This window comes from Temnothorax americanus, unplaced genomic scaffold, assembly GCF_048541705.1.
Source record: "Temnothorax americanus isolate GAGA-0224 unplaced genomic scaffold, ASM4854170v1 Scaffold68, whole genome shotgun sequence".
Classification (NCBI taxonomy): Eukaryota; Metazoa; Arthropoda; class Insecta; order Hymenoptera; family Formicidae; genus Temnothorax; species Temnothorax americanus.
Window position 1 is genome coordinate 306,288 of NW_027509790.1, and position 8,713 is coordinate 315,000.

At 33.5% G+C, this 8,713-nt stretch overlaps 1 protein-coding gene across 3 annotated transcripts in view; it reads right to left on the reverse strand.

Moving 5' to 3' along the window:
- Nucleotides 1-3,997: 3,997 nt before the first annotated feature.
- Nucleotides 3,998-8,713, reverse strand: part of LOC143905834 (ras-specific guanine nucleotide-releasing factor 2) — a 65,469-nt gene continuing 60,753 nt past the window's right edge. For all 3 annotated transcript variants that reach the window (XM_077421462.1, XM_077421463.1, XM_077421461.1), the window contains one exon: nt 3,998-8,713. This exon is cut by the window's right edge and continues 4,164 nt beyond it. The gene's annotated coding sequence lies outside the window, so the exon portion shown is untranslated.

Here is an 8,713-nt window from a genome sequence, read left to right on the forward strand (position 1 = left end):
CCCGATTGATTGGCCAATTTACTTCCCGCTTAAATTGAACTGCTTACGTTTTTCCATGCCTTTTATTGTGCCTGGCCCGTATATCGTGAAGGAAATGTTGAAAAAATATTACTCTCCTTTATTTTAAAGCTCTGATAATTATTGTGCAACATTTTCTCGGATACCGGATCGGATATTTTATAAAATAATTATGTTTGTAATATACGTTCTACTATTCTTATTTCGACTAAAATTACATTATTTCACAAAACGATTTTTCTACAACGCGTGTACATTATTGAGACACGATAAAGCTCTATTATGGTCCCAGATTCGGTTTTAAGCGTGTTTTAAACGAAAAACATAAGTAAATATAAAAATAAGATTTGTCATCATCTCTCTTAAAATTAGCAATCAAAAAGATACAAAATATTTTTTGCAATTTTTTATGATAATTTGTAACGTATATTTCATTAATTGTTATTGCGATTTCAACAAAAGAAAAGAATTTCAAACTTATTGTACCAATTTCAAACTATGTACCAAAATTATTTTTTTCTTTTTGCAGTCAATGGAACTATTAAACTGAAGAGAAGATCCTTTGCTTTTAAGATTACTAAATGATTCATGACCAGTATCAATATGATCAAGAGACTAAGAATTTTTAATTTCTTATCAGGAAATTAAAAACAAAAGGATACCGATATACTGTAATATAATTACATAATATTAACATTACAGAATCTCAATGTTTAAAAGTTCTTTCATTCTTTCTTTTAAACTTCCTTCCTTCCTTTCTTCCTTCCTTCTTTTGTTATATTCATTCTTTTTATTTAAATCTCCGTTATCTCCGTTACGTCGTATATATAGATCTATGTATATAAGATCTAACTTTATACAGTCATCGTAAAACGTATTTGTACACAAAACATGTCACGAGCAGTGTGTTGATAATGTGAAAACGAAAATTGCTTACTGAAAAAAATATAACACAAAATTTGTAAAAAATTAAGAAAATTATAATAAAAACGTTTTATAAAACTTGTCTGAAAAACAATCTTGAATACATCCAAAAGAAAAAAAAGTCTTTGTTGACGTAGAAACAAATATGCTAAAATACTTAAATTAAATGTTTAAATGCTTAAATGCATATAATATACTTTTACTCTAATACTCTATTAACTCTTCGATATACCTAAACTGTTAAAATATGCAATGACAGTCGCTCACGCGCTCCAAATAAGCGCAACAAGAGAATCAATCGGCATTTCGGAAAAGCGGCAACAATAAACTTTGATATATGCAAGTATTGACTTTATTGTCTTTTTGGAGAGAAATTTTAGTTAATAACATTTTCATATAAATTACCTACGTAGTACATTTTATGAAAAGTGCGATAATTTTCCAGTGAACATCTCCCGCGGAAATTCCGCGGAGAGATGAGTGACGAAGACACAGCTGAGCCATAAATTCGGTGTGTTCATTTCGGTGGAAACCCTAACATGTGCCTAATTAAGTGCAGCCTTATCTCCTTTGGACACTTGGTTTCATTTCGTGTGATATTTAAAATTAATGCTCATTCGGTACGTTGCAATTGCGAAATGTTTCATTATTCTGCTTGGCTTTCATTATACGTCACGTTGAAGAAATATGAACGGCATTACGAAATATACTGTCGAATTAGCTTGTCTCAAATGTTACCATTATCCACAATCGAATATACTGATTGTGGATAATGGTAACATTTGAGACAAGCTAATTTGATTTCATTATTCTTGTCAATTAGTTTGTCTCAAATGTTACCATTATCCACAATCAGTATATTCGATTGTGGATAATGATAACATTTGAGACAAGCTAATTGACAAGAATGAAATCAAATTTATGTATAATAAATGAAATCGACTATATTTAAGTATGGGATATGCGGCAATGCAAACTTTTATACATATTTACTTTATATGTGCATAGGAGAATGGAATTTATATTTATATTTATATGTGTCATCAAGATATTATTTCTTTTATATTTTAAATCTAAATATGAAATGTTCCTTAAGTATATTGTTTAATATTTTAGGAATTTTGATGTTATTTTCTAAAGAGAAGTTTATTTGAACATATCTTGAAAGTCTCGTTTCAGAGGGATACAAGAGTTAACAGGTTATAAATTCTATAAAATTATATATTATATAATTTATACCATATATATACATTACCCATTTAACTGAGTAATTAAATTATATTTAATCATGACTATCTATTATAATTAAATATATGCTTTTTAATAATGTCTTTATAACTGCACCTTCGTGCGCGGGCGAGAATTATGGAGTTGCACCGCGAGACATGTACGCGCGAACTACGTAATATTTCTTTACACTCAAGAAGCCGCAAGACAGCCCCGAGACAAACGATACGTCTTTTCACGACCGTCGGCGGTCGCGTTGCTGTAGAGCATTACCATCGCAATCAGCTGGAACGGACGAATACGACTGATGCAGATCCCGAGTGGAGCGCGTCGCGCCGAAGAAAAGTCGCAGGCAGGCAAAATAAAAACAAAAGGAAGAGAGAGAGAGAGAGAGAGAGAGAGAGAGAGAAGAGAGGTGAAGGAAAAAATACATCTACCGTGCGGTCGTATTTGCGTGTAAATGGATTGTTTTAATAACACTGAAAGCCGCGACGCGCATCGAGGCGTCGCCATCAGTGTAAAACGGTTTCGCGCGAACAAGCGCGAATGCGAGAAGCGCGAGGGCGCAATGTCGTTTTGTTGCCCACCGGGCCGCGTCCTCCGTGCCCATGCCAGGAGGAAACCAAATGGCCATCTCATTGACGAGGCGCTCGCTCGCGAAGAACGAAATAGCGCATCTTCGCGCGCTCAAGGAAGCCGCCATTAATCTTGGGTAATTAATGAGTCGCAATTTTCTTGTGGCTATAGAAACAATCGTGGATGTATGTATGTACTTCTTTCTCATCCAACGTATGCAAACGTATTCGTGAAACTTCTCACAAAGAGACGTGTGTGTGTGTGTCAACTTTACTCTTTCGATGAAACTCAGTACCTTTGTGGAAAAAAATCTCAGATTTTTTCTCTCGGTAAATAAAGACCGCGTTATTAAAAGAGCTAAGTAATACGAGAAAGACTCGGCAGTTGAAGATAACTAGAATTCACATATATATATATATATATATATATATATATATATATATCTTTATAGAAATAGCTTCACAAGTAGATAGAATGATAAAGAGTATATATAATATATATAAGTAATTTAAGATATAAAGAAAAACGCGGTTGTACAATAGTTTCTCTCGAGCAATCGCGAGTAGAGAGGAAAGGTGAGAAGAAAATGGAGATATCAGGAAAAGTAGGGTTGCGGAGGCCGCGAATGCATATATATAGATATAACGCTTTGCGAGTTTCGGAAACTGCGCCGCTTCCCGAAATGGTTCGGCGGCTTTACCATGGTTTAATGGCGGCCCGAGAGTCCCATGTACGGTCCGCTTTGCAATATCGCGTGTTCAGCTGTGATAATTAAGTGTTACGGTTCTTGGTTCGTTATCCACTTAGTCGCCGCAATTACACGCTGGATTACGCCGCACATTCGGTAAGCAAAGTAGCAATTTGTTCCAAAAGCGCCGGCAATCCGGATGAAGTATGACACTTCGCGGCCGCGTGACCCGATTAAGACGGTTATTACATCTGAGAGTCGTTATTTCTCTTTCCAAAATGATAATATTCACGAGGACACATGTATTTCTGTGACGAAATTAATAATATGGGCGCGACAATAAATTAGGCAAATATATGCAAATTTATTGAGGCTGATAAATTTGAAACATGAACTAACGGAGATAAACTCTATATAACTTTTTTATAGTAGAGAGTAAAGAAATTATTATTTTTAAATAAAAATCAACTGTATATTTTATAACATGTCATGCATGTATTAACTGTTTTTGACGGAATATTAAGTACGAACATATGGATCGATAAAGAATGCAAGAGAAGTATATACAGAAGAATATTTTTTATATTTAATGTATACAGATCAAAGATATAAAATATTTGATAGACAATAGAGACAGCTTTAACGATTACTGTATAATATTCAAGAATAGAGATTAGCCGCCTTCCCCTGGTTACTTTCTCCCTTTCTCACCCTTTCACTTTCCCTATCTTTTCTTCTCTTTTGAACAACGAGATTATCAACTATTTATAATAGTTCTTTTTTTTTAGCGGCTTATAAACATGTACAACATTAAAATCTTGATTGAATCAAAGACAATAGCGAGACTTTACGTGCGTACGTATATGTATGTACGTGCGTGGACCCACACGTATATGGCTAAAGTTGCAACTTTTTTTGTGGTATTTGCGGATACTGCTACTCCCTTCTTTGATTCAATCCTCGAGTGACTTTTTGATTCTGTCCGAACAAGATTAGCGATAATACAGTCGTGATAACATTACTTACACTGCATGTCAAAATAGTATCGAGAGAGTGGCGATCGTTGGCTGTTTAGGCAAAAATGACTTTCGCTACACACTTTTGTTACATCTCATCTACAGCTCGACGTATAATCTGCTTTCAGCTACGTAAAATATAGATAGACTTATGTACAATGTATTTAAACATATCTTCTCGTTTTAAACACAGTTGCGATTATTAGCGTAATCTAGAAGTCTATACATCTGCGAAAGTCAAAGTCTTGCCCAACAGTCATCGCCGCGCACTTAAGTCTCTGCATTAGTTTGGTTGATACTTAGTTATAACATTTACTCACAACCAGCTGATGATTTGTGATCGATTAGCTTTCCGCTTTAATTTAGTCGAAGAAACATCATTGCACACACTTACAGATACACGGTCGACACGCAACTCCATCCTTGTACGCTCGCCCTTGCATTATAGCCACTCACACGCGTTAATATAGTAATATTTCATATATTAAACATGTATTAACGGTTATATATATAATTGCTAGTGACAAACAAATCAAGCGTTTGTATATGTACAAAGATTTTGAACTCTTAACGTGAGGAGAATTGGAAATGTATATGTATTCGCAAAGTCACGCGTGAAAAAGTAAAGAAGCTAAATTTTAGCTAGAAATATAGATGTCCAAAGTACTGGTAGAGGTAAAGGTTTGAATATATTTTCAAACCTTTTGCTTGAAAGTTCTAAAAAACCGTATAGACATTTTTTTCGAAATTCTAAGTACTATTTCTTGTTTGAAAGATCGAACACAAATTTCCGAAATATTTCTTTATACTGTTGCGTATCTTTTTAGAAAAAAAAATGTCTTTTTGTCGTTTAATATCTGCTTCTCATCGAGTTAACGAGAAAAGTGTGAAAGTCCGCGAAGTAGAATCCCGCGGATATCAAGACATTCAAAAAGTTACGGCCGGAGATACGCATTGCGAAAACTCGAAGGGGATCTAAAGCCCTACTTGCATTCTCTTTCAACAATATGCTCCTCGCGCGTCTACTTTGAGTGCTACTCAAAAAAATAGAACGGAGAATGTACATACACGAAACTTTTTACTCTTGCGCGCGTACGCTATTTCCCTACTAAAAATTCTTTCCTATCGCGAATCTCTCTAACCTTTTGTACGCACTTAACCCGTATAACTGGAAATGGATCAAAAAGATTCCGCCGTATGTGAACGTAATACAAATAACGTATATCGATCTCAACGTTTATATTTATAAATATGTGTGATTTTTAAAATTTGCTTAGAAATATGTCTTCTAAAAATAAATTGATTGCAATGGATTTGAAAAATTAATTGCCGAATATTAAATATCTAAATATTTTTTGAGAAAAAGAATTGCAACTTGAAATTATTTCTTTCATTAATTTACTCCACTTTGCGTCTGCACCTCCGTTAATTTATGCATAATAGAGAAACAGTTAAAGATGTTTACAAGTCTTGCTCTCTTCTGTCTTACGCTTACGTTTACCGATAAGTAATTCTTTTACTTTTTTTTTGTTTGGTTTTGCGGGAGAATAGATCCTTATCGTGTTTAAAAGATACTGTGAAATATGTTAATAGCATTGTAGATACTGTCGCAATTGACAAAGTCGAATTAATTCTACGTTGTAGTCGCGAGATATAATTTTAATCGAAGAAGTCAACAGAGACAATACTCTCTCTATAGTGCCGCATCGACATTAAGAAATGAGGTAACTTTGGTTAAGACGGTATTTTACAGCACCCGCAACTAGCCGTAGCAATTATATCATAGTTTCCAACGACGATTACATTCACAGGAAATCGAAAGACTTTAAATCGTGATTAGAATAGCGATGAGTATGCTTCCTGCGCATTATTTCAATGCTTAAATCGACTAATATTATATGTATGTCCAGATTAATATTTATATTATACAAAATCTGCGATTGGTACCGAGTTGATAATTTTGAAGTAATTCAAAAGTGTTGTCTTTAAAATTCTCGTGCAGGATAATTCGAGGGTCAAAATTATTATTTTCAACATCGACTTCAGACCGTATCTTTAGTCATTAGTGTTATTTTTGCAATCATGTATACATATAATTAGGGTGTGTCATTTTGGAGCAACTTTTTTTTTCATTAAGTAAGATAGAAAAAATTTTATAACTATCTAACAAACAGTAATACAGCATTTCTCCACAAGAGATTTTTGTAGTAAATTTACCGCTCTACAAAAAAAATATCTTATCATTTTTTTATAAATTCAACCGTTAAAAAGATATTCAAAGTTAAAGTTTGATAAATTTTATAAAACTTGTTTTTACTTCTTATGAACTTTGTATCATATCGACTATAAAAAATTATGAAATAATCAATACATATTTTTGTAGAAAATTTAACGATCTACAAAAAAGGTCTCTTACATTTTTTTTCATAAATATAACTATTTAGACGATATTAAAATTTACACACTTTAAATCTTAATATCGTCTAAATGGTTATATTACCTTCCTGCAAGTATTATATGCTATTCGTGAAATAAAAAAAAAATTGCTCCAAAATGACACACCCTAATACATATATATATCAGACTAATATATCAATTTTATATTTTTCGACGATGACCTTATTAAATATGTATTTAAAAAACTACTGCTTTTCTTGCATTATAAATTGTGGTGATAAAACTGGACTCGTTTTAAGAATTCAACGTTCTCCAGTGATTAATTAATAAAAATTCGTAATTAAATTTGTACCTGCACGAGACTCAAATAGACTCATGAAATTCTCTTGGACAATTGTGAGCGCCAATCTTGTCACTTTGCCACACGCTATATCGCTAAGCCGTTGTCCTATGATTTTATTATCGATAGCTTAAGAATACTTGTTGTCAATAAGTTGTCAATAAGAAGAGCATCACGTTGCTTTTTTAACACGATAAAATGGCACAAGATTATACTAAATATAGGTACTGGTATCTTCTTTTTCTTCATACTGATTGCGCGGAGGTTTTAAAACTCCATACGTCCGTATTTGATTGGATACAATCAAACGGCGTGTCTTTCTTATACGTATGCGATAATGCGATGTTACATTTTGGCGTGGCATTAATAGTAACCGCATCAATCGATAATCATCATCCTTCGTATAAAGTGAGATCTATCAACAACGATAATGGCTGCCTAGCGCAATGCATGTTCAATAGGTAACTAGAGTTATGTACAAGGAAGTGTATATGACACATATCGATGTCTATATATAGCGCTCACGTGAGATTATTAACGGCGTGCCGCGAGTAAACACGAGTACATGTTATAGTTACGTGCGTATAAGTGCACCAATAATAAAGATCGCAACTTCTTTTTTTTCTGAACGAGATATTTAGAACGTTTCAAGGTACACTTGGAGCTTGATCGCCGAAACAGGGCACCGAGATCATTTATGGTTCCGATTGGAAACGCGAATTTTCGACTAGCAAAGTTCGAAATCGGCTTACCGTCCACTATATATTTATTTATGCGACGAAACAAACAATATTTATTATTACATAATAATTTTCGCGTTCGATTTTCTCAATCTTCTTTGTTCGCAAAATATCAAAGGTTTTTTTATGTTCAATTTTTTAAATCTAAATACGCATGGTAGAATAACTGAAACACGAAATTGTGCCAATCAAAAGCCTTTCCGAATCGAAAAAAATCACTACTCTTTATTCCGTCGCAACGGCAATAAGCCGATCGCAAATCTAGACTAGAAAGCTCGCACTTTCGATCGGAATTGTAAATAATAAGTGCCCCAGAATAGCAACTTCGTTGGCACTTTGACAGAAAAGACCGACGTAGGAAAGACATTTGTTGTGCCGCTGCACAATAACGATTAATAATCTTAATTGAACGATAGCAATTATGAAATTTGATAATTAAACTAGCTAAATAATTTCTGCATGTAACATCACATAAAAGTTTTTCTGTGTGATAACATAGATACTTATTAAATACTTATGACTAGCATTTCGCTTTAAATAAAATATAAACGCGAAATAAAATAACTGCTCTCTAAAAAATAATAGATAGTATCTTATTTACCCAATTGGACCGATCAGATTACATCTGAAGGATGATAAAAAATTATAATTAGAATTCGTAAAGACGCTAGCCAATCGTAATATATTCAATTTTTTTTGTACACTCTAGAAAATATTCTTCCGAGTTATATGACAGAGCTGCCTGATTTTAACGTCACGTAAAAGAACACACGGGGATGAACGAGAG